The following is a 23,571-nucleotide window of genomic DNA, read 5'->3' on the forward strand; positions in this document are numbered from 1 at the left end:
TTATGGATCTCCAATGATTTACATGAATGCATAATTGATTGGAAAATAGTTATGTCCCATGCCATATTATTTGCTTAATCTATGCTTGATGAATCTGCATGATTTAATTTATAGGCTGGAAGGAATAAATTAGGTAATGCGAATATTATCAATTGTGAGTGGGAACTACTTTTGATTAATTTTGTGATTAAGTGTGGTTAACAAAATTACTAGTTAATTAAATTCACATATTTAAGTAATTAAATTGGAATAGTTAGTGGTGAAATCAAATGCCCTAATATTCATAATTATTAATTTAACTCTCTTTACTTGAAACTGATCTAATTTTAATTGATTGCTTTTGTTTTATTTAGTTTATTTATTTTCAATTGCCATCTTAAATTTTAGTTCAAATATTATCAAAACCTAATTATGTTTGGTACTTAATTCTTAATCCCTTGGGTATGAGAACCCTATTTTTCCACTTTATTACTTGAAAATGATTCGTGCGCTTGTGAGTTGATTTTACACATCAGTCACCTCAACCCCTAACCAACCCGTGATTAGAAACTTTGATATAATGAAGATGCCATAATAGGTGATGGATATCCTATTGATAAGTTAAACTAAAATACTCATCATTAATGATGTTTTAGGTGTTCGAAAAGAGCAAAGAGAATTCAGTCTCACAAATAATTTTCTATATGAATAATATTATTGATAAAAACAAGCTCTTAAATAGGCTAAAAGTTTCAAAATAAAATCCTAATTAACTAGGTAAAATCGACCATAGAAAATAGGAAACCTAATGATGGCCGAAAATCACCTCCTTTCCTAATCTAATTTGGATTAATTAATTCATTAATTTTGAAATAGGAATTAATTAATATACAATGAAGATAATAAAATAATAACTTTCCTAAGTTGATTTGTCCAGAAAAAAAAATAGCAACCAAATAAAAGACTAATTTCCCAAAATAAAAAGTCAAAATCAAATTAGGAAACTTGTTGACTAGTTTGACTACTAAGATATCTTTGACCATTCTTCAAATCTGCTTCCATATGCCATGTAAGTCAAACAAGAAGAAAAGTCAAAGTCAGCAGCTAAACAGCAAATTTTCAGCCAAATTGATATGATGTCCGTACAAGTCCTATTTAGATGCTTTTTATTCTTCCTTGTCTAGATTCCATGTCTTCTTAATGATATTCATTGAGTTTATGAAGTGTTAGAACCATTCCTTGCTGCTGCCCGAACTCCAAATTTTCACGAAAACAGTTACCAGTCCGTAACGACCTCCACCACTTGGATGCTTAAAACAAGCTTTGTATCTTTGGGTATTGACAAGCCCTTTTAAGAATTAATTACTCCCTGTATAAAGCATTTAGGTTGTCCTTAAATCTCTTGGCTTGAGCTGTAGTGATTGGCCCAGTCTTCATTTGTATCAGGTCAGCACCTAATGGGTGGTCGGTTGTGTGGGGCTCAGGTGGATTCTCATCATTCCTCTCCTCTTGAAAAGGATTTGTTCTCAAATCAAAGTCATCACCTGTAGAAATAGGAGATAAACCAGCAACATTAAATGTAGCACTAACACATACTCAACCGGTAAATCAAGTTTGTAAGCATTGTCATTAATCCATTCCAAAACTTGAAAATGTCCATCTCCATGCAGCATAAGCTTGGACTTCCTTTGTTTGGGATACCTCTCCTTACTTAAGTGCAACCAAAAAAAAAAAAATCTCTTGGGTCAAACACTATCACAACAAAATCTAGAAATGCCTGCTCGTTATGGCAAAAATTACACTTTTTAAAGTTAACAAATAATCTCTCCCAAATTTTCAAATTTCCAATAAGTAAAGTTCTCAACAATGCAGATAAAGTTCTATACAACAAAAATATCTTTAAATAAGTATCTTTATAAATTATAACCAGCAATGATTTCTTATTCAAAATTTCTTTATTAACATCACCAAAATTCAAATAAAAAATTTTATTTTTCCTTTTTTTTCTTTCTTTTTCTTTCTTTGTCTCGGTTTGGCCCCCACTCTAGGCTTTTTCAACCTCCCTCCCACTCTCGGGTTTCTCATTCTCTCTCACTCCACTTTCGGCCTTCTCTTGGTTTTTCCACTCAATTTGAGTCTTAGAATGCTTACCTTGAACAGCAAACTTGGATTTACCCTCTTGGATGGATGGTGGAGCCGTAGATGCCATACTAGCTTTCTCCTTGAGCTTTTCGGCCGTCCTCCTTTGTTGTATTTGTAGTTGATCTCTATATACCTCCTTGCGAGTTAATGGTTCTAGTTTGACCTTTTTACCTTTAAATTTAAAAATAATACAATTCTCTCGACCGTAATGAATAGCATCTTCATCAAATTGCCATGGTTTACCTAATGAAATATGTCTATCATGCATAGGCACAACATCACACAAAACAACACCCATATCTTTATCTATGCTAAATTTTATCTTGGCTTGTAAATTCACTTTTATCTCACCACTATCATTAAGCCATTGTAATCTATATGGTTCTGGATGTTTAATAGTTGTTAAGCCTAATTTATCAACCACAATGTTACTAATTATATTTGTACAACTTCCGCTATCAATAATCATACTACAAATCTTACCTTGGATTTTACATCGGGTGTGGAAGATGTTTTCCCTTTGAACTTGATCCTCATCCTTGTATAAAGCCAGCACTCTCCTAGAAACCAAGCTTAATTCGGCATTGGATGCATGCAAGGTTTTGGCTTCATCCTCAAAGTCTTCCTTTCCTTGCTCGGTTTCATCTCCACTTTCCTCACTTTCTCATTCTAGCTCACCATTACCCTTTAACACCAAGATTCTTCTATTCGGGCATTGGTTAGTGATGTGTCCTTGTCCCTGGCACTTAAAACAAACAATTTCTCTAGATCTTGAAGGTTTAGGATCAGATTTTACCTCATTCTTTGGGGCTTGGACAGATTCAGCTTTTACATCTTTCTTTGCCCGATTGGTGCTCTCTTCACCTAGCTTCGATTTTTGTCCTGCTTCAAAGGTGAGATTGCTTTTCCAAGCACTTGGATTTGATCTTCCGCTATTGGAAACATCCCCAAGCCATTAGCTTATACACCTCCTCTTGAATTGATGCTCAAGTTTAATAGCCACATGCAACATCTCCTCCAATTCCACATATTGTTGCAATTCTAGTTGATTGGCTATCTCACTATTCAAACCACCTAAAAATCTTGCCGTTGTTGCTTTTCTATCTTCATTCATGCTTAATCCCATCATGAGCATCTCCATCTCTTTGTACTAATCCTCTATTGACCTATTACCTTGTGATAATAATTGTAACCTTTGGTGTAGCAACCTATGATAGTGTGATGGTACAAATCATTTTCTCATGGCTCTTTTCATTTGTCGCCATGTAGTAATCAATTCATCACCTACTGCTCTTCGGGTATTTTGCTCATTGGTCCACCATTGGAATGCATAATATTCAAACTCCATTGCTGCCAATTTAACTTTCTTGGCCTCTGAATAGTTGTGATAATAAAAAATCATCTCCATTCACTCCTCCCATTCTAAATAAGCTTCCGGGTCATTTTTTCCCGTGAAAGGTAGAATGTTTACCTTGATATTCCCAAGATCATCATCTTCATTCCTTGCTGATCTCACATGGATTAGCCTTCCTTGAGGTTCAAAAATTTCATCAAACCCCTCATCCAAGTCATCTCCAAAATTACCATCCCAAAATTCCTCTATAGGTCGCCCTCGACCTCCATGAGCAACCACCTTGTATTCGGCATTCCTTGGGATGTTTATATGGTCAAATTGAGCATTCATCCACAGTAATTGCTCTAAGACAGCCCTCATATCTATTTCCTCACCACTCCCCGTAGCTCTAAGACAGCCCTCTTCATTGATTCTCATAGGTGGATCTCCTCTTCTCACCCTTTAATCTGCCATGTTAGTATGAATAACACAAAAATAATATAAGACCTCACCAAATTCACTCCCTCACGTGTTTCACTCAAATAAGGACTCGTCACTCGCGTTTGCACACTAGTTTCGACTTTTCACCATCTTTTGAGCTCACTCTCTTGCCTTTTTCCACTCAAATAGTTAATTCAGAGTTCTAATTAAAACACCCACAAAACAGAAATTAGATCATAGGTATGTTTTAATTAAACTTACCAACAAAAATAGTAGCAAAAAGCAAACAATACCGAGTGAATTTTTAAACACCTAATTCTCGGCTTCTTCTAAATAAAAATAAGGCAATTTAGCAAAGAAAATATCGGAATAAATAAGAACTAGACCAGATGATAAGAAATTAAGAATTCAGGAATAAAAATTTAGAAAAATAAATTCAAACACGAACAAGAATCAATTTGGACAAAAATAAGGAATAGTTGTTGGTTGTTGTCCTTTGTAATTCAAGTTTTGTATCAAATCCTTTAACTAATTTTAATCCAATATTTTTAGCACCCTAAATTCAAATATCCAGCAGCAAAATAAATCTCCAGCAACTCCAATAAATAGTCAACAATTTCAGCAATTTAAAGAAATTTCCACCAAACAAACTTCAATATCGAATTCACTAAAACCGGCCATTTTTTTTTTAATTCGGCTTTTCTTCTTCTTCTCTTTTTTTTTTTTTTTTAACTCACAAAATATAATCTCAACTACAGTAGCAAGAATTAACAATCAAACTACAATTCTAACACCAAAAACTCAACAAACCCATGACCACCAAAATTCAACTTCCAAAGTTTGTAATTTTCTTTTCTTTTATTCCTCAAACTACTCTCTTTTTTTTTTTTTTTCTTTTTTTGAATGTTTGAATGCAAAAATTGAAGACCAAAAACAGCAAAGAAAAATCAACAATAAACTAAATTACCAAGAACAATAATGAAAAGCAACCAACAAACAAGGAAGCAAAAAACGGTAAAACTAGGAAAACCTAATTAAACTAGGAATGAGTTTTTTTTTTTTTTTATGTAGAACATGTATAATGATAGAAGGAACCTTAACCTAATGCTAAAATTGTAGATTAACACAAAACAAATAAAGCGAATAAAGATAGATCAAACCTGAAAAAAATTTGGCTCTAATACCAAACGATACGAACCTAGGATGACGTGCACCTCAACCCGTATTATATTAGCCCAAATCTAATTATGTTCAAGTGCTAATGGTCACCTCAACCCCTAACCAAATTGTTATTAGAAACCTTGGTATAATGAAGATGCGACAATAGGTGATGGATATCCTATTGATAAGTTAAACTAAAACACTCATTCACTAATGGTGTTTTAGGTGTTCAAAGAGAACAAAGAGAATTCAATCTCACAAATACTTTTCTATATGAATAATGTCCTTAATATTATTGATAAAAACAAGCCCTTAAATAGGCTAAAAAGTTACCAAATAAAACCATAATTAACTAGGTAAAATCGGCCACAAAGAATAGGAAACCTAATGATGGCCGAAAATCACCTCCTTTCCTAATCTAATTTGGATTAATTAATTTCTTAACTTTGAAATAGGAATTAATTAATTTACAATGAAGATAATAAAATAATAACTTTCATAAGTTAATTTTTCCAGAAAATAAATAAATAGAAACCAAATAAGGTATCTATGACCAATCTCCAACTTGTTTGGGCTCCAAATCAACTTCCATATCCATGTAGGATACCAAATATGATTAATAACGATTCCCACACGTTGCCTTGATGTGTAAAATCAACTCGCAAATGCACAAATCATTTTCAAGTAATAAAATGGAAAAATAGGGATGTCATACCCAAGGGATTAAGAATTAAGTACCAAAGATAATTAGGTTTTGATAATATTTGAACTAAAATTTAAGATGGCAATTGAAAATAAATAAACTAAATTAAACAAAAGCAATCAATTAAAATTAGAGCAATTTCAAGTAAAGAGAGAGTTGAATTAATAATTATGGATACTAGAGCATTTGATTTCACCACTAACTATTCCAATTTAATTACTTAAATATGTGAATTTAATTAACTAGTAATTTTGTTAACCACCCTTAATCACAATATTAATCAAAAGTAGTTTCAACTCACAATTGATAATATTCACATAACCTAATTTATTCCTTCCGGCCTATAAAGTAAATCATGCAAATTCATGAAGCATAGATTAAGCAAATAATATGACATGAGATATAATTATTTTCCAATCAATTATGCATTCATGTAAATCATTGGAGATCCATAATATTATCCTTTTCCAAGCTCAAATATTATTAAAATCATTCATTCCTTCCGGCATATGAAAGCATTAAGTATACCAATGATTTATTAACAAAGCATATTACTAATTAAATAAAACTTAACATATATTAAAATAATTAAACCTTCATAGTTAGGGCTACATCATAGCCCTAGCTAAAATTAGTTCATGGAAAAAATAAATTCAACATTCATAATTATTAAAAATAATAAAGCTCACAATTAAAGAGAAAAGAGAAGAGAATAAAAATTATTGAAGAAACTTTCCTCCAAAAGCTCTCCAAGTCGTAGCCTTCTTCTCCAAGTAAGCCCACGTCTCTATGCCTCCTCCAAGCTCTCCAATTGATCTTCTAAAAATCTATAACTTTAAAACCCTAGAACTCTTAAGAGAATCTTGGAAACTCCCAAAATTTGGTTTGTTTCTATTTAAGCCTCTTAAAAGCTCTTAAATAACTCTCTAAACTTGTATGTCTTCCTTCAATGTGGTGGGAGCTATATATATAGGAGCTTGGGAACCTTTTTCTCTCTTTATTTTCAATGTGGAAGTCTTGGAAGATACCTTTTTTAGGCCATGAAGAGGGTTGGACGAATTTCATGTGTAAAGAGGAAACTTGATATTACTTGCTCTCTATTACTTTCCTTTTATCTAATTCCTCCTAAAAAAATAGTTAATTAGTCTAATTTACCCTTAATGAAGCATGTGACATGACATGTGTCTCATTAATGATAAATTAACCAATTATTGCCACTTCTCTTTATCTTGATCCTCAAATTGCCTTGATTCCCTTTTTTGATCAATGGTGGAAATTTAACTGGAATACTCCTTGTTATAAATTTCAAACTTTAAATGACGATAACTCTTTGCTTGCACCTCGAAATCCAAAAATAACGAGACATTTGAAATCCTCAGATCATGATGATTCATATGACATCCACTTCCATCATGAAATTCCCGATAGAATCTTTATGGAATCTTTAAGGTATCTTTTTGGAATCTTTTTAATGCTTAGTCCGTTCGAGCTCAAATCTTGCTTCCCACCATAATTTGACCCAAGGAATCCATTTTTATGGTTGTTTTCTTAAAATTCTTCCTCTTTGACCTAGATTAAGAAAAATACATAATTAAGTATCTTTCCATAACAAATTAGCACAAACTAACAAATATTAAGCTATAAATATGGCATAAAATCGTCAATATTTTAGACCTAACATGCCCCTTGATTGGAATAAGTCAAACAAGAAGAAAAGTCAAAGCAAGCGGCTAAACAGCACATTTTCGGCCCAATTGAGATGCTGTCCGTACAAGTCCTTTTCAGATGCTTTTGATTCTGCCTTGGCTGGATTCCTTGTCCTCTGAATGATATTCATTGAGTTGATGAAGTGTTGGAATCATTCCTTACTGCCCGGAGTCCAAATTTGCACGAAAACAGCTATCCATGTCCGTAACGACCTCCACCACTTGGATGCTTAAAACAGGCTTTGTATCTTCGAGTATTGACAAGCCCTTTTGAGAGTTAATTACTTCCTATATAAAAGTGAGTTAATTACTCCCTATATAAAAGTAGCTAGGTTATCCTTAAATCTCTTAACTTGAGCTTTAGTGATCGGCCTGGTCTTCATCTGTACAAGGTCAGTACCCTAGCGGGTTGTTGGTTGTGCGAGCTCGGACGGATTCTCATCACAAGATATGCTCATGAACCCGAAAAGTCAAATGGGGAGCATGAACCTTCACAACAACTTGCAACCTTGCAACCTCAACTAAAGATCCATGGATTTTGGATAGCGGGTGTACAATCACATGTGCAATAACCGTGACTTGTTTGTAAAGCTTAATCCAAGAATTGCAACAAAAATCAAGGCTGCAAATGGACAAATCATGGAGGCATAAGGAAAGGGAGATTTAGTCATTAAAACACCAAAAAGTACAATTCAAATCACAAATGTTTTGTATGTACCAAATCTGTCCGAAATATTAAGTGTACCACAACTTATGAAGAAAAAGAACACTTTGAAGTTCTTAGATACAAATTGTGAAATATCTAAGGATGGAACGATTGTATTACTTGTTAATATGAAGCAAAGTTCAAGAAGATTTGGTATTGTGGCATAGAAGACTCAGCCACTATAACTATGCTACCATTAAACAAATGCAATCTCAATAAATTGTTGAGCATTTACCGTAAATCCAAGAAGTTGAAGCTGTTTGCCAAACATTCAACTTGGCAAAATTAAAAGACAACAATTTCCTATGACAACACTTGGCAAAGCAAAGGAAAAATTACAATTGGTGCATTTGGATTTGTGTGGACCAATGAATGAAGCAACTCATGCACGGAGGAGGTATTTTATCATCTTTATTGATGATTATTCAAAAAAGTGCTGGATATACTTTCTCAAATAAAAATTAGAAGCAGCGGCCAGGTTTAGAGAGTTCAAAACACTTGTAGAAAACTAAGCACAAAGAACCATCAAGATGATCCGAATCGACAATGGTGGTGAGTATATTTCCAAAGCTGTTCAAGCTATCTGCAAGCTAAGTGGGATCATATATCAACTCACAACTCCATACACACTACAACAAAATGGAGTTAGTGAAAGGAAGAATAGAACTATCATGGAGATGTCAAGATGCTTGTTGGTCGAGAAGTGCTTACCAAAGAAATTTTACGCCAAAGATGCCAATACAAGTGTATACCTCCTAAATCAACTTCCAAGTAAAGCAATTGAGTCCAAAACTCCAAATGAATCATGGTGTGGTTTTAAACCTTCAATTGCTCATTTAAAAGTCTTTGGAAGTATTTGTTATATGCATGTACCTGACACCAAAAGATTCAAATTATATAAAAAAGCAAATATTGGCATCGTTGTTGGCTATATAGCTCATATTCAAAAGGCTATAGAATATTTTATGTGTCTAAGATGCAGGTTGTTGTTTCTAGAGACGTTATAGATGAGAACTCATACTGAAATCAGAAACATGATGAGAATCCACCCGAACCTACTCAACCGACAACCCGCTAGGGTGCCGACCCGATACAGATGAAGACTGGGCCAATCACTAGAGCTCAAGCCAAGGGATTTAAGGATAACCTATCTGCATTTATGAGGGAGTACTTAATTCTCAAAAGGACCTGTCAATATCTGAAGATACAAAGCCTGTTTTAAGCATCCAAGTGCGGAGGCTGTTACGGACCTAGGTAGCTGTTGTAGTGCAAATGTGGACTCCAGGCAGCAACGAATGGATCCAACACTTCTTGGATTCAATGGATATCACCAAGAGCCATGGAATCATCTCACAGTAGAATAAAAAGCATCAAAAACCAGCTTGTACGAACAACATCTCAATTTGGCCGAAAAGGTGCTGTTTAGCAGCTGACTTTGACTTTTCTTTTATTCAAGTAAGTTTGACTTATTCCAATCAAGGGACAACGTGTGGGAATCATTATTAATCATATTCAGCATCCTACATGACATATGGAAACTGATTTGGAGCTTAAACAAGCTGGACATTGGTCAAAGATACCTTAGTAGTCAAACTAGTCAACTAGTTTCCTAATTTGATTTTGACTTTTTGTTTTAGGAAATTAGCCTTATATTTGCTTTCTATTTATTTATTTGCTGGAAAAATCAACTTAGAAAAGCTATTATTTTATTATTTTTATTGTAAATTAATTAATTCCTAATTCAAAATAAATGAATTAATTAATCAAAATTAGTTTAGGAAAGTAGGTGAATTTCGGCCAGCATGTTTACTTTTCTCTTTGGTGGCTTGTTTTAACCTAGATTTTTGGGGTTTATTATTTTGTGACTCTAGCCTATTTAAAAAATTAATTTTAAGGAAGAACACACCTTCAATAATATTCAGAAAATTAATTGTGAGATAGAATTCTTCTTGTTCTCTTTGAATACCTAAAACACCATTAGAGAGTGAATGTTTTGGTTTTGATGCATCAAAACATTTATATTCAAGCAAGAACTCCTTCTACCGATCAAAGTGACATTGATATTATCTCGAATGATGATGATGATGATGATCCGGCCAATGAAGATGTACGAACCTAGGTTGACTAGCGCCTAAACCCATATTATATTAGCCCAGATCTCAATTAAGTTCAAGTTCTTATGGGAAAACCTTAACCCCTAACCAACCTATGATTACAAACTTTGGTATAATGAAGACGCTACAATAGATTATGGATGCCCTATTGATAAGTCAAAACTAAAACATCCACTCTTAAATGGTGTTGTAGGGGTTCAAAGAGAACAAAGAGAATTCATTTTTATTGCTTGCGATTCTACCTTGGCTTGATTCCATGACCTCTTATTAATTCATTGAGTCCATAAGGTGTTGGAACCATTTTTTGCTGCCTGGAGTTCATATTTGCACTAAAACAGCTACCGGGTCCGTAACGGCCTCCACCACTTGAATGCTTAAAACAGACTTTGTATCTTCTGGTATTGACAAGCCCTTTTAGGAATTAATTACTCCCTATATAAAGGCAGCCAGGTTATCTTTAAATCTCTTAGCTTGAGCTCTAGTGATAGGCTCGATCTTCATCTGTATCGGGTCAGCACCCTAGCAGGTTATCAGTTGTGTGGGTTCGGATGGATTATCACCATTTCCGTCCTCTTAAAAAGGATTTTCCCTCAAATCAAAATCATCACTTACAACAAAAGGAGATAAGTTAGCAACATTAAATGTAGCACCAACATTATACTCACTCGGTAAGTCAAGTTTTTAAGTATTTTCATTAATCCGCTCCAAAACTTTAAAGGGTCCATCCCCACGCGGCATAAACTTGGACTTCCTTTGTTCGAGAAATCTCTCCTTCCTTAATGCAATCAAACAAAATCTCTAGGTTCAAAGACAACTTGTTTTTGGCCTTGATTAGCACTCCTTGCACATTGCTCGGTCCTTCTCTCAATATTTGCCTTTGTTTTTTCATGAATCTGCTTCACAAAATCAACTTTTTGTTTTTCATCTAAATTAGCACGTTCACTTAAAGGTGAAGGTGTTAAATCTAATGGAATCAAAGGATTAAAACCATAAACAATCTCAATTGGTGTATATTTAGTAGCTAAATGCAATGACCTATTATAAGCAAATTCAACATGTGGCAAACATTCTTCCCATGTTCTTAAGTTTCTACTAATTAAGAAAAAAGTTTTAAAAACGCCAAAATGACCAATTAAACCACCCCCATGACCTTCCCGAACTAGTAACTCCCTAATGCTATAATTAGGAACACAAAGTTTATCTTCCCTAAACAAATACCCCTCAAAGATGTAAAATTTATTAAAACCATGTTTTGTACAGTACCTAAATATATCTCCAAAGTCACTATCATGCTCATAAAGTTCTTTAAATTGTTCAAATATAAGCAACTTAGCATCAAAAGTAGACAATAGTACATACCTTTGGGATAATGCATCAGCAACCACATTTTTCTTACCTTTCTTGTAGCAAGGAAAAGTTTCAATAAATTCAATCCACTTAGCATGCCCTCGGTTGAGCTTCCCCTATCCTTTAATGTGCTTCAAAGATTCATAATCCATATAAATTATAAACTACTTCAGCATTAGATAGTGCTGCCACGTTTCCAAAGCTTTCACCAAAGCATACATCTTTTTGTCATAGGTTCAGTGCAGCTCCATTCAATTTCTCACTAAATTAGGCTATGGATCTTCCTTCTTGCATTAAAATGGCTCCAATACCTGCACCCAAAGCATCATACTCAATTTTAAAAGTCTTAGAAAATTTTGGCAAAACTAGTGAAGGTGCATTGGTTAATTTTTCTTTTAACAAATTAAAAGATTTTTCTTGTACTTCCCCTTATTTAAAGCCAACATTCTTCTTTACAACTTCAGTCAAAGGTGCTACGATGGTGCTAAAATCCTTGATAAATCGTTGGTAAAAACTAGCCAAACCATGAAAGTTTCTCACTTGGGTAATGGAGGTAGGTTTCGACCACTCTTGGATTGCCTTCACCTTGGATTGATCAACTTTAATACCTACAGCACTTACAACAAATCCTAGGAAACCAACTCATCTTTACAAAAATCACACTTTTTCATGTTAGCAAACAACCTTTCCTTCCTCAGAATATTTAAAACTTGCCTAAGATATCTTACATGCTCATCTAGATGCCTACTATATATAAGAATATCATTAAAATAAACAACCATAAATTTTCCAATGAATGGGTGTATAACATGGTTCATTAATCTCATGAAAGTACTAGATGCATTATGTAACACCCCATACCAAAAATACACATGTTTTAACAAGTTTGACCAAGTTTGACTAAGTTTGACCAATTGAACAATATGTGGGTTCAAGTTGACTTTTTTAATGGTCAATAGTTTTTGTTTGAATAAGGTACCATTGTGTAGATCTCGTCAATACGAGTTCATAGACTAGTGGCACGCCAAATTCTGACTTGCGGATAAAAAGTTATGGTTTTGAGAAATTTTAAGCATAAGTTTTATATCTGTGTCCAAACCAGTCCCTAGTTTTTGTCTGTTAGTAACCTAAGGCTATAAGCCTCAGTAAGTGTGCCAAACAGGGAAACAATTTCCAAAATACCCATTTCATCACAAAAACCCAAGAAATCTTCCCCAGACCTGTGGGTCCAAACTGGGTCGTTCCAACCCGTTTAACAACGAGCCGAGTCACCACCGTTTTTGCCTATTTCATCCACCAATTTTGCACACATTCCATCTAGAGAGAAAGACCACATTGAGGTGAGTTTAACCATAAAATTTCACGGCGAACGGCTACTGGACACTCCCGGATTTGGTCGGAGAAGACGGCGACAGTGGATGAGGTGGATCGCCCGATTTTTTTGCATTTTTCGGCCTTTTCAGGCCAACCTATAGACCTTTCCCACTATTTTTGGACCCTCTAAACTCATTTACGTGGTTCTCTTGCCTAGATTCCTCACCATTTGGGAGATACGATGATGAGAAGTTCGACCAATGCTTCAACTGTGTTTTCCAACCACTGGAGGAATCTTTGGACTGAGGTGAGCATACTGATGGGTTCCTTGTCTCTTGGGCTTTCTATGGATATAAATTTTGTGAATTTTGGAGGTCGTTTGATAATTTTTCCATTTTTGGGTCAATTAGTTAATTATCAAATAAATTGGGGCTATATTTGGACAACATTGGTCAAATTGGTTAAAATTGGAGTTGGATTAGCGAAATTGAATATTATTAGGACCTATTTGAAGGTTTAATTTTGAAAGACTAGGCTTCGGGTGAAAAACCCCAATTTTGGGTATCGGGTCCTAAGGACACTATCCGGTGTCCAATTTATATAATTTTACAGTACTAAAAATTAGTCTAAGACATTTGGGTCATACAACTGTCTATTAGTTATTTGGAGCCTGAGGAATATTTTATTATATTACAGGCACTCGAGTTGAACTTGAAGGCGATCTTATAGGAAAGCAGAAGTGAGCATCTCTAGTACTGTGAGTGATTATTATTTTTAAAATGTTTTGGGTATATAGAATAATATATATGTGTGGTTGGATATTTTACGTATATTTAAATTGATTGAAAGGATTGCTTTATGCATATATAATATCTGCTTTCACTTATATGAGTTATCATTTTATATGGATTTTAATAATATTTTTATTGATTTTTAATTTTGATGAGTTCATAGTGAACTTGTGAATTACGTTAATTAAATATCCTGGTATTTGAATTGAGATTTTAAATTATTTTGGAAAATAATTGATTTGAGAAACAGATTGAAAATTTATATGATTTTAAGCATATTCAAATATTTTGTAAATTTTTAGATGCTTAAAATCGGTTTATGGTAAATGTATATTTCACTGTGGTATTTTTTATTTTCACATGAAAGGATGATTTGAAAATTTTGAAATATTTAAATAAGCGGTGGAATTTAAATATTAAATTATGATTTATGATACAGTATTGTTTGGGAAAAATATCTATGATTTTACAAGAATGTTTTAAGGATACTATATTGATTATTTTTAAATTGATGTACCATGTAGTGTTAATATTTTGGATTAGTATTATATTACATTATATTACAGTACGCTGGGTTTTGCCATGGTACCATGAGGTTGGGCTCAACCCACAGGATATTATTGCCACGGACCGTGAGGTTGGGATGATCCCCAGGTTATTATTGCCATGGTACCGTGAGGTTGGGTTCAACCCACAAGATATTATTGCCACGGACTGTGAGATTGGGTTTATCCCATAGGTGATTATTGCCACGGTACCATGAGGTTGGGCGTAACCCATAGGATATTTATTTCCATGGACTATGAGGTTGGGTATGTCCTGAAGGTTATTTATTTCCACGATACCTTTCGTATATTGAGGGTCGTGAGGTGGGTATATCCCACGGTTTACACTTTTGTACAACGAATGGTACATTGTGTATGTTTTGAGTACATTGTTAATTTTCAAATAAAGTGGATTTACTATGCTTTCATATTTATTTTGTGGAACTACGTTTATAATATTTAGGCTAAATGTTTATATTTCGATTAAGACATTTTGTAATATTATATTGTTGTTTATTTTATATCTTTTGAGCATCCATTTCAGGATATTAATTGGGGGATAATTTTGGATTTTGTGGAATGATTTTTAAATGGGGAATTTTTCAAACAAGTGGAATGAGAGGTCTTGAGAGAAATATTTTTACAGAAATAAATTATTATTTTTCTATTAAATTCGTTCCCCTAGGTCCAGGCAGTTAGTAGCAGTCTACCTTGTGCTTAGTTGTCACTTCGTTATTCCGAGACAACAGCAATATTTATCTTTTCTTATCTTACCTATATCTTTCCAGGCTCGTTCATTGCTTTGTTAACACTCTTAGAATGCTCTGATCTATGTTTTGGACTCAGTAGAGACCATATTACTTATGTGTGTAGTTATGGCCTGTGGTACTATAAGCCGGTTGTGGACTTGTGCTGTTGTGGATTTATTTTATATTTATATATTGAGGTATTATTGATATTGCATGTGTTCGATTGTTCATGTTTTAAGGTGAGGTTCCATTGGATATTCCCTAGGGATTGTCTAGTGGAACTTCACTAGGTGGGACCACTCGGGATATCCTGGGAGGGTTCCTAGTGTCTTATCACATTAGTTAATCCAAAAGGCATCACTAAGCACTTATACAATCCATACTTAGTTTTAAATGCGGTTTTCCATTCATCCCTCTCTTTCATTCTAATTTGATTATACCCACTCCTACGATCAGTTTTAGTGAACATGCATGCACCATGTAATTCATCTAATATGTCATCTAACCTAGGAATTGGATGTCTATATTTAATGGTAATATTGTTTACAGCCTTACAATCTACAGACATCCACCATGAATCATCTTTTTTAGGTACTAACAAAATAAGGATAGCACATGGACTCGTACTCTCACAAATTAAGCAATTCACTTACCTGCCTTTGTAGCTCCTTCGTCTCCTCAGGATTATTTCTATATGCAGGTCTATTTGGAATTGTAGCTCCTGATATAAAATCAATTTGATGTTCAATCCCTCAGATGAGTGGTAAACCATTAGGAATTTCCTCTGGAACGACATCATCAAATTCCTGCAAAAAAGAAGAAATAGAACCTGGCAATTCAAGTTCTTCGGGATTAGCTTGATCATTCAAATAATTATCTTTACATATCATGACCAGCAATGATTTCTTTCTTAAGATGGCTTTATTTACATCCCTAAAACTAAGATAAAAATTTTTATTTTTCCTTTTTTTTCTTTCTTTCTCTCTCTCTCTCTCGGCCACCTCACTTTTGCCCACATTCTTGGCTTTTTCTAACTTTCTGACACTCTCAGGTTTCTCGCTTTCTTTCCCCTCCAAGTTGAGTTTAGGACATTTACCTGGTAGTTCTTGCATGGCCTGGTTCCTTTAAATAGTTGTTGAAGCCGTGGGTGCCATATTAGCCTTTTCTTTAAGGTTTTCGGCCTTCCTCCTTTGTTGCATTTGAAGTTGATCTCCAAATACTTCCTTTAGAGTTAATGGCTCCAGCTTAACCTTTTTCCCTTTAAATTTAAATACAATGGAATTCTCTCTCCCATAATATATAGCGTCCTTATCAAATTTCCTGGCCTACCCTACAAAATATGACCTGCATGCATAGGAATAACATCACACAATACAACATCCACATATTTGTCAATGCTAAATTTTACTTTAGCTTATTTATTTACTTTCATCTCACCATTATAATTAAGCCATTGTAATCTATATGGTTTTGGATGTTTAATGGTTGCTAACCCCAATTTATCAACTACCAAATTACTAATTACATTTGCACAACTTCCATTATCAACTATCATACTACAAATGTTACCTTGAATTTCACACCGGGTGTGGAACATATTCTCTCTTTGAATTTGGTCCTCATCTTTGTAAATGTTAGGTCTAAAATATTGATGATTTTAGGCCATATTTATAGCTTAATATTTGTTAGTTTGTGTTAATTTGTTATGGAAAGATACTTAATTATGTATTTTTCTTAATCTAGGTGAAAGAGGAAGAATTTTAAGAAAACAACCATAAAGATGGATTCCTTGGGTCGAATTATGGTGGGAAGCAAGATTTGAGCTCGAACGGACTAAGCATTAAGAAGATTCCAAAAAGATACCTTGAAGATTCCATAAAGATTCTATCGAGAATTTCATGGTGGAAATGGATGTCATATGAATCATCAAGATCTGAGGATTTCAAATGTCTCGTTATTTGTGGATTTCGAGGTGCGAGCAAAGAGTTATCATCATTTAAAGTTTGAAATTTATAAAAAGGAATATTCTAGTTAAATCTCCACCATTGATCAAAAGAGAGAATTAAGGCAATTTGAGGGCCAAGATAAAAACAAGTGGCAATAATTGGTTAATTTATCATTAATGAGGCACATGTCATGTCACATGCTTCATTAAGGGTAAATTAGACTAATTAACTATTTTTTAGGAGGAATTAGATAAAAGGAAAGTAGTAGAGACCAAGTAATATACAGTTTCCTTTTTACACATGAAATTCGTCCAACCCTCTTCATGGCTTAAAAAAGGTATCTTCCAAGACTCCCACATTGGAAATAAAGAGAGAAAAAGATTCCCAAGGCCCTATATATATAGCCCCCACCACATTGAAGGAAGATATACAAGTTTAGAGAGTTATTTAAGAGCTTTTAGGAGGCTTAAATAGAAACAAACCAAATTTTGGGAGTTTCTAAGGTTCTCTTAAGGGTTCTAGGGTTTTAAAGTTTTAGGGTTTTAGAAGATCAATTGGAGAGCTTGGAGGAGGCAGAGAGACGTGGGCTTGCTTGGAGAAGAAGGCTACGACTTTGAGAGCTCTTGAAGGAGAATTTCTTCAATAGTTTTTATTCTCTTTTCCTTTCTCTTTAATTGTGAATCTTATTATTTTTAATAATTATGGATGTTGAAATTATTTTTACCATGAACTAATTTTCATAGCTAGGGCTATGATGTAGCCCTAACTATGAAGGTTTAATTATTTTAATATATGTTGAGTTTTATTTAATTAGTAATATGTTTTGTTAATAAATCATTGGTATACTTAATGCTTTCATAGGCCGGAAGGAATGAATGATTTTAATAATATTTGAGCTTGGAAAAGGATAATATTATGGATCTCCAATGATTTACATGAATGCATAATTGATTGGAAAATAGTTATGTCTCATGCCATATTATTTGCTTAATCTATGCTTGATGAATTTGCATGATTTAATTTATAGGCCGGAAGGAATAAATTAGGTTATGTGAATATTATCAATTGTGAGTGGAAACTACTTTTGATTAATTTTGTGATTAAGTATGGTTAACAAAATTACTAGTTAATTAAATTCATATATTTAAGTAATTAAATTGGAATAGTTAGTGGTGAAATCAAATGCCCTAGTATTCATAATTATTCAATTCTCTCTCTTACTTGAAATTGATCTAATTTTAATTGATTGCTTTTGTTTAATTTAGTTTATTTAGTTTTCAATTGCCATCTTAAATTTTAGTTCAAATATTATCAAAACCTAATTATCTTTGGTACTTAATACTTAATCCCTTGGGTACGACAACCCTATTTTTCCACTTTATTACTTGAAAACGATTCGTGCACTTGCGAGTTGATTTTACACATCAGTAAACAATTAGAACCCTTCTTGCCATCAAACTCAAATCAGCCCTTAAAGCCTTGAGTGTTTTGGATTCATCATGCCCTTCATCTCTAACTTCATCTCCAATAAATTCAATTTTAGCATCACTTTCTTCAATTTTGGGCTCCAACTCACCATTACCTTTCGGCACCATGATCCTCCTATTCAGGCATTGACTAGCAATGTGTGCTCATCCATGGCACTTAAAACACACAATTTCATGAGTTCTAGAAGGTTTAGGGTCAGATTTACCTTCATTTTTGTGTACTTGGACAGATTCGATTTTGGACTCCCTTTTTGGCTAAGTGGTGCTTTTATCTCCAAATTTTGGCTTTTGTCTTGCTTCAACGATGTGATTGCTTCTCCAAGCACTTGGATTTGACCTCCCACTACTTGGAACTCCTCCAAACCATGTACTTGTGCTCCTCCTCTTAAGTTGATTCTCAAGTTTGATAACCACATGCAATATCTCTTCCAATTCCACATATTGTTGTAATTCCAATTGATTGGCTATCTTTCAATTCAACCCACCGAGAAACCATGTCATGGTTGCTTCCCTCTCTTCATTCATGCTCAATCTCATCATAAGCATCTCCATCTCCTTGTAATAATCCTCCATGGACCTACTTCCTTGTGATAATGATTGGAATCTTTGATGTAGCAACCTACGGCAATGAGTCGGTGCAAATTGCTTCCTCATGGCTCCTTTCATTTGTTGCCAAGTAGCAATCAATTCATCACCTACTCTCCTTTAGGTATTTTGTTCATTAGTCCACCATTGAAGTGCATAATGTCCAAATTCCATTGCTGCTACATTTACCTTTCTAATCTCCGAATAGTTGTGACAATCGAAGATCATCTCCATACGCTCCTCCCATTCCAAGTATGCCTCCGAATCACTTTTTCCTATGAAAGGTGGTATGTTGACCTTAATATTTCCAAGATCATCATCCTCTTCCCTTGCTGGTCTCCCATGTTTTTGCCTTCCTTGGTAAGCAAAAACTTCATCAAATTCATCCTTTAAATTGTCTCCAAAATTACCTTCCTCGAATTCCTCTCTAGGTCTTCCCCGGCCTCCTCAACCTCGACCTTGGCCTTCATGTGCATCTAACCTTAGATTCGGACCACCTTGTGATGTTTCCAACATATCCATTCTTTGATCTAGGTGATCAAAGTGAGAATTCATCCGCTGTAATCGCTCCATGATGACCATCATGTTTGTGCACTCACCTCCACTTCCCAAAGCTCGGGAATTACCCTTGAATCCTATGGATTCTTCTTCATTAATTTTTAATTGTGTATCTCGTCTTCTCACCCTTGGATCTACCATGTTAGTATAATTAATACAAAAATCAAATAAATCCTTACGAAATCACTCCCTTAGGTGTTTCACTTAAACAATGTCTCAACACTTATGTTTGCAGATTAGTTTCGCCTTTTTCCACTCAAAGAATTAACTCAAAGTTCTAATTAAAACACCCACAAAATAGAAATTAGATCACAAGTATGTTTTAATTAAACTTATCAACAAAACAATAACCAAAGCAAACAAATATTGAACGAAATGAAAATACTTATTCTCGACTTTTCTAAGCAAAAATAAGATAAATCAACAAGCAAACTTTGGGAATGAATTAAAAGCTTTCCAGAATATTAATGAGACAATAATTCAAAGAATAAATATAGAAAAAGAAATTCAAACACAAACAAGAATCAAATTGAACAAAAATATAGGGTAGTTGTTGATTGTTGTTCTTAGTAATTCAAGTTTTTGTATCGAATCCTTTAACTAATTTTAATCCAAAATAATTTTACACTCAAAATACAAATATCCAACAGCAAAATTGAATTTCTAGCAACTCCAAATATTGAATAAATAAGCAACAAATTCCAGCAAACAAATTCAAACTCCAACTTTAACCAAATCGGCCTTTTTTCTTTTCTTTTTTTTATTTGGCTTTTCTGCTTCTTTTTTTTTTTTTTTTTAACTCACAAAATATAATATCAACTGCAGTAGCAAGAATTAACAACTAAATTGAAATTCCAACACCAAATAACTACCGAACCCGAGACCACACAATGCAAGTTTGCAAAATTTGTGAATTTTGTATTTGTTGCCGCAAACACACTTTTTTTCTTTTTAATATATGAATGCAATTAAATAGGATTAAAACAGCAAAGAAAAATAAAAAAATAACCAAATTAACAAGAACAATGATGAAGAACAACCAATAAACTAGGAAGCAAAAATATGGTATTATAAGGAAATCTAATTTGACTAGGAATAAATTTTTATTTTTATTTTAATATGCAGAACATGTATGATGATAGAAGAAACCTTAAACTAATGCTAAAATTGCTGATTAACACCAAATAAATAAAACAAATGAAGATAGATCAAAGCCGAACAAAATCTCAGCTCTGATACTAAATGATACGAATTTAGGTCGACTCGCACTTAAACCCGCATTATATAAGCCCAAATCTCAATTAAGTTCAAGTTCTTATGGGAAAACCTTAACCGCTAACCAACTTGTGATTTGAAACCTTGGTATAATGAAGACAACACAATAGGTTATGTATGCCTTATTGATAAGTCAAAACTAAAACACATTCTCTCTAATGGTGTTTTAGGTGTTCAAAGAGAACAAAGAGAATTTTATCTCACAAAATAAATTCTGAATATTATTAAAGGTATGTTCTTCCTCAAAAGTAAGCCCTTAAATCGACTAGAGTCACAAAACAATAAACCCTAAAAGCTAAAACAAAAATGGGCCAAGCATGTTGGATTCCTAATGTGGCCGAATTTTCTCTCTCCTTTCCTAATCTAATTTTGGTTGATTAATCCTTTTATTTTGAATTAGGAATTAATTAATTTACATTGAAAATAATAAAATAATAACTTTCCTAAGTTGATTTTTCCATCAAACAAATAAATAGAAACCAAATAAAAGACTAATTTTCTAAAACAAAAAGTCAAACTCAAATTAAGAAACTATTTGGCTATCTTTCTAACTAGCTATCTTTAACCATTCTTTGACCAATTTAAACTCCAAATCAGCTTCCATATGCCTTGTAGAATTCCAAATAGGATAATTATTGGTTCCCACACGTTTTTCCTTAATTGGAACAAAGAGAAAATGCCAACTCAACAAAATACAGTAAAGTCAGCAACAAAATCTAGCAAAACCGGCCATTTTTCCCCTTATGCTCACAAGCTCTTTTTTTTATTGCTTTTGATTTCATGACCTCTTATTGATATTCATTTATTCCATAAGGTGTTGGAACCATTTCTTACTGTTCGGAGTCCATATTTGCACTAAAACAACTACCGGGGTCCATAAGGTATATTTCTATCCCAAGAAAGATATGTTTTTAATTTGCTTGATAAGTTTCAACTAGAAAATGGCAAAGTTGTTGAAACACCTATGATGTAAAATGCCAAGTTTGAATTAAAGGATGGAAGTGAAAAAGTGAATGCTTCAGTTTATAGAAGTTTAATTGGAAGCTTGCTTTATTTGTGTGCTTCAAGACCTGATATTATGTATGTTGTAAGTGTGCTATAAAGATTCATGAGTGCACCATCTCAGAACCATTACCAAGCTACAAAAAGAGTCTTAAGATATGTGAAAGGCTCGGCCAACTTTGGAATACTGTACAAGCTCGGCAACATATTTGAGTTAGTTGGTTATTGTGATAGTGATTGGGTAAGTGGCATGGAAGATATGAAGAGTACCTCTGGATACTTGTTTACGTTTGATTCAAGTCCATTTTCATGGAGCTCATACAAGCAAGGAGCCATAGCATAATCAACAGCAAAAGCTGAATACATCTCGAGGGCAGTAGCATCAAATCAAGCAATTTGGTTAAGGAAGTTGCTTGATGACCTAGGTTGCAAGCAAACAAATGCATCCACCACTTATTGTGATAACACTTCAGCTATTGCCATCATCGAAAATCCAGTAAAACACAAAAGAACCAAACACATCCCTATAAAGTACCATAGTATCTAAGAGGCTGAAAGAAACAAAGAAAACAATTTGGTGCATTGGACCAGTCAAGACTAGCTGGTCGACATTCCTACAAAACCATTGCCAAAAGAAAGACTTCAAATGCTTAGCAGTCTTCTTCACATCATGCATAACATTGCCAAGGAGGAGTGTTAGAGAATCATGGCAATTGTTAGCCATGAACAAGCCAAACACGAGACCATGCAAAGGTGCCTTGGACGAGGGGTTACTTCTTTAGTCTGTTTTTGTACTTTGTTTTGTAATTTATTAAACACATTTTGTCTGTAATTTAGGCTTGTTAAGTTGGTTCACAAAGACACCAAAATGTGTTAATTAAAGTGTATTAGCCAAATTAGGGTTTTAGGAAACCAAAATGCGTTAATTAAAGTTTATTAGCCAAATTAGGATTTTTAGGAAACTAAGCACCTTGATGACATGGAAAACAACTTGGTGACAAGGATGGTGACATGGAAGCTGCTTGATGACATGTAGCTTAACCATTCAACCTCTCTCTCTTCCAATGCATGTGAAGACATGTGTCATCATGCATGAGGACTACTTCAACATGAAGCACTCAATGAGGTAGCAACACCTGTCAACAATCTAAGAAGCATGTGATGAAGTTGCTTTAAGCATGTGTTTTGCTTCACCATGAAATACTTGTAAAAAATTGGTCTATATGAGTGGGCATGTTGTGCTTTCACACCTATACTATAAATATGTATGACAATTTAATGAATAGGTGTGTTTATTTCTAGAGAAAAATACCTTAGTTTCCATTTGAAACAAAGAGAAAAGCAAAACCGGTTTTGCTGGAAAATTCTTCTAGTAGCTTAATCAAAAGAAGCCTACCACAACCACCCAAAATTCAATTACCAGCAACTTATAAACTTTGTTATCTTTAGTTTAACCTTGCCCTAGCCTTTCAATAGTAAATATAAAAATCAGTAAAAAGCAAGAATAGGGTGGAGCAATGTATGCCTAAATATTTAGATATATATAGCATCTCTAAATCACTTACCATACCTCCATTGCTGACTACGATACACTTCACGACTCAATGTTTGTATTCATGCAAAATTTACCAACATACAAAAATTGACTCAACATTTATTTACCAATGATGTAGCAATAGTTAATTGA

This window comes from Ziziphus jujuba, chromosome 3, assembly GCF_031755915.1.
Source record: "Ziziphus jujuba cultivar Dongzao chromosome 3, ASM3175591v1".
NCBI lineage: Eukaryota > Viridiplantae > Streptophyta > Magnoliopsida > Rosales > Rhamnaceae > Ziziphus > Ziziphus jujuba.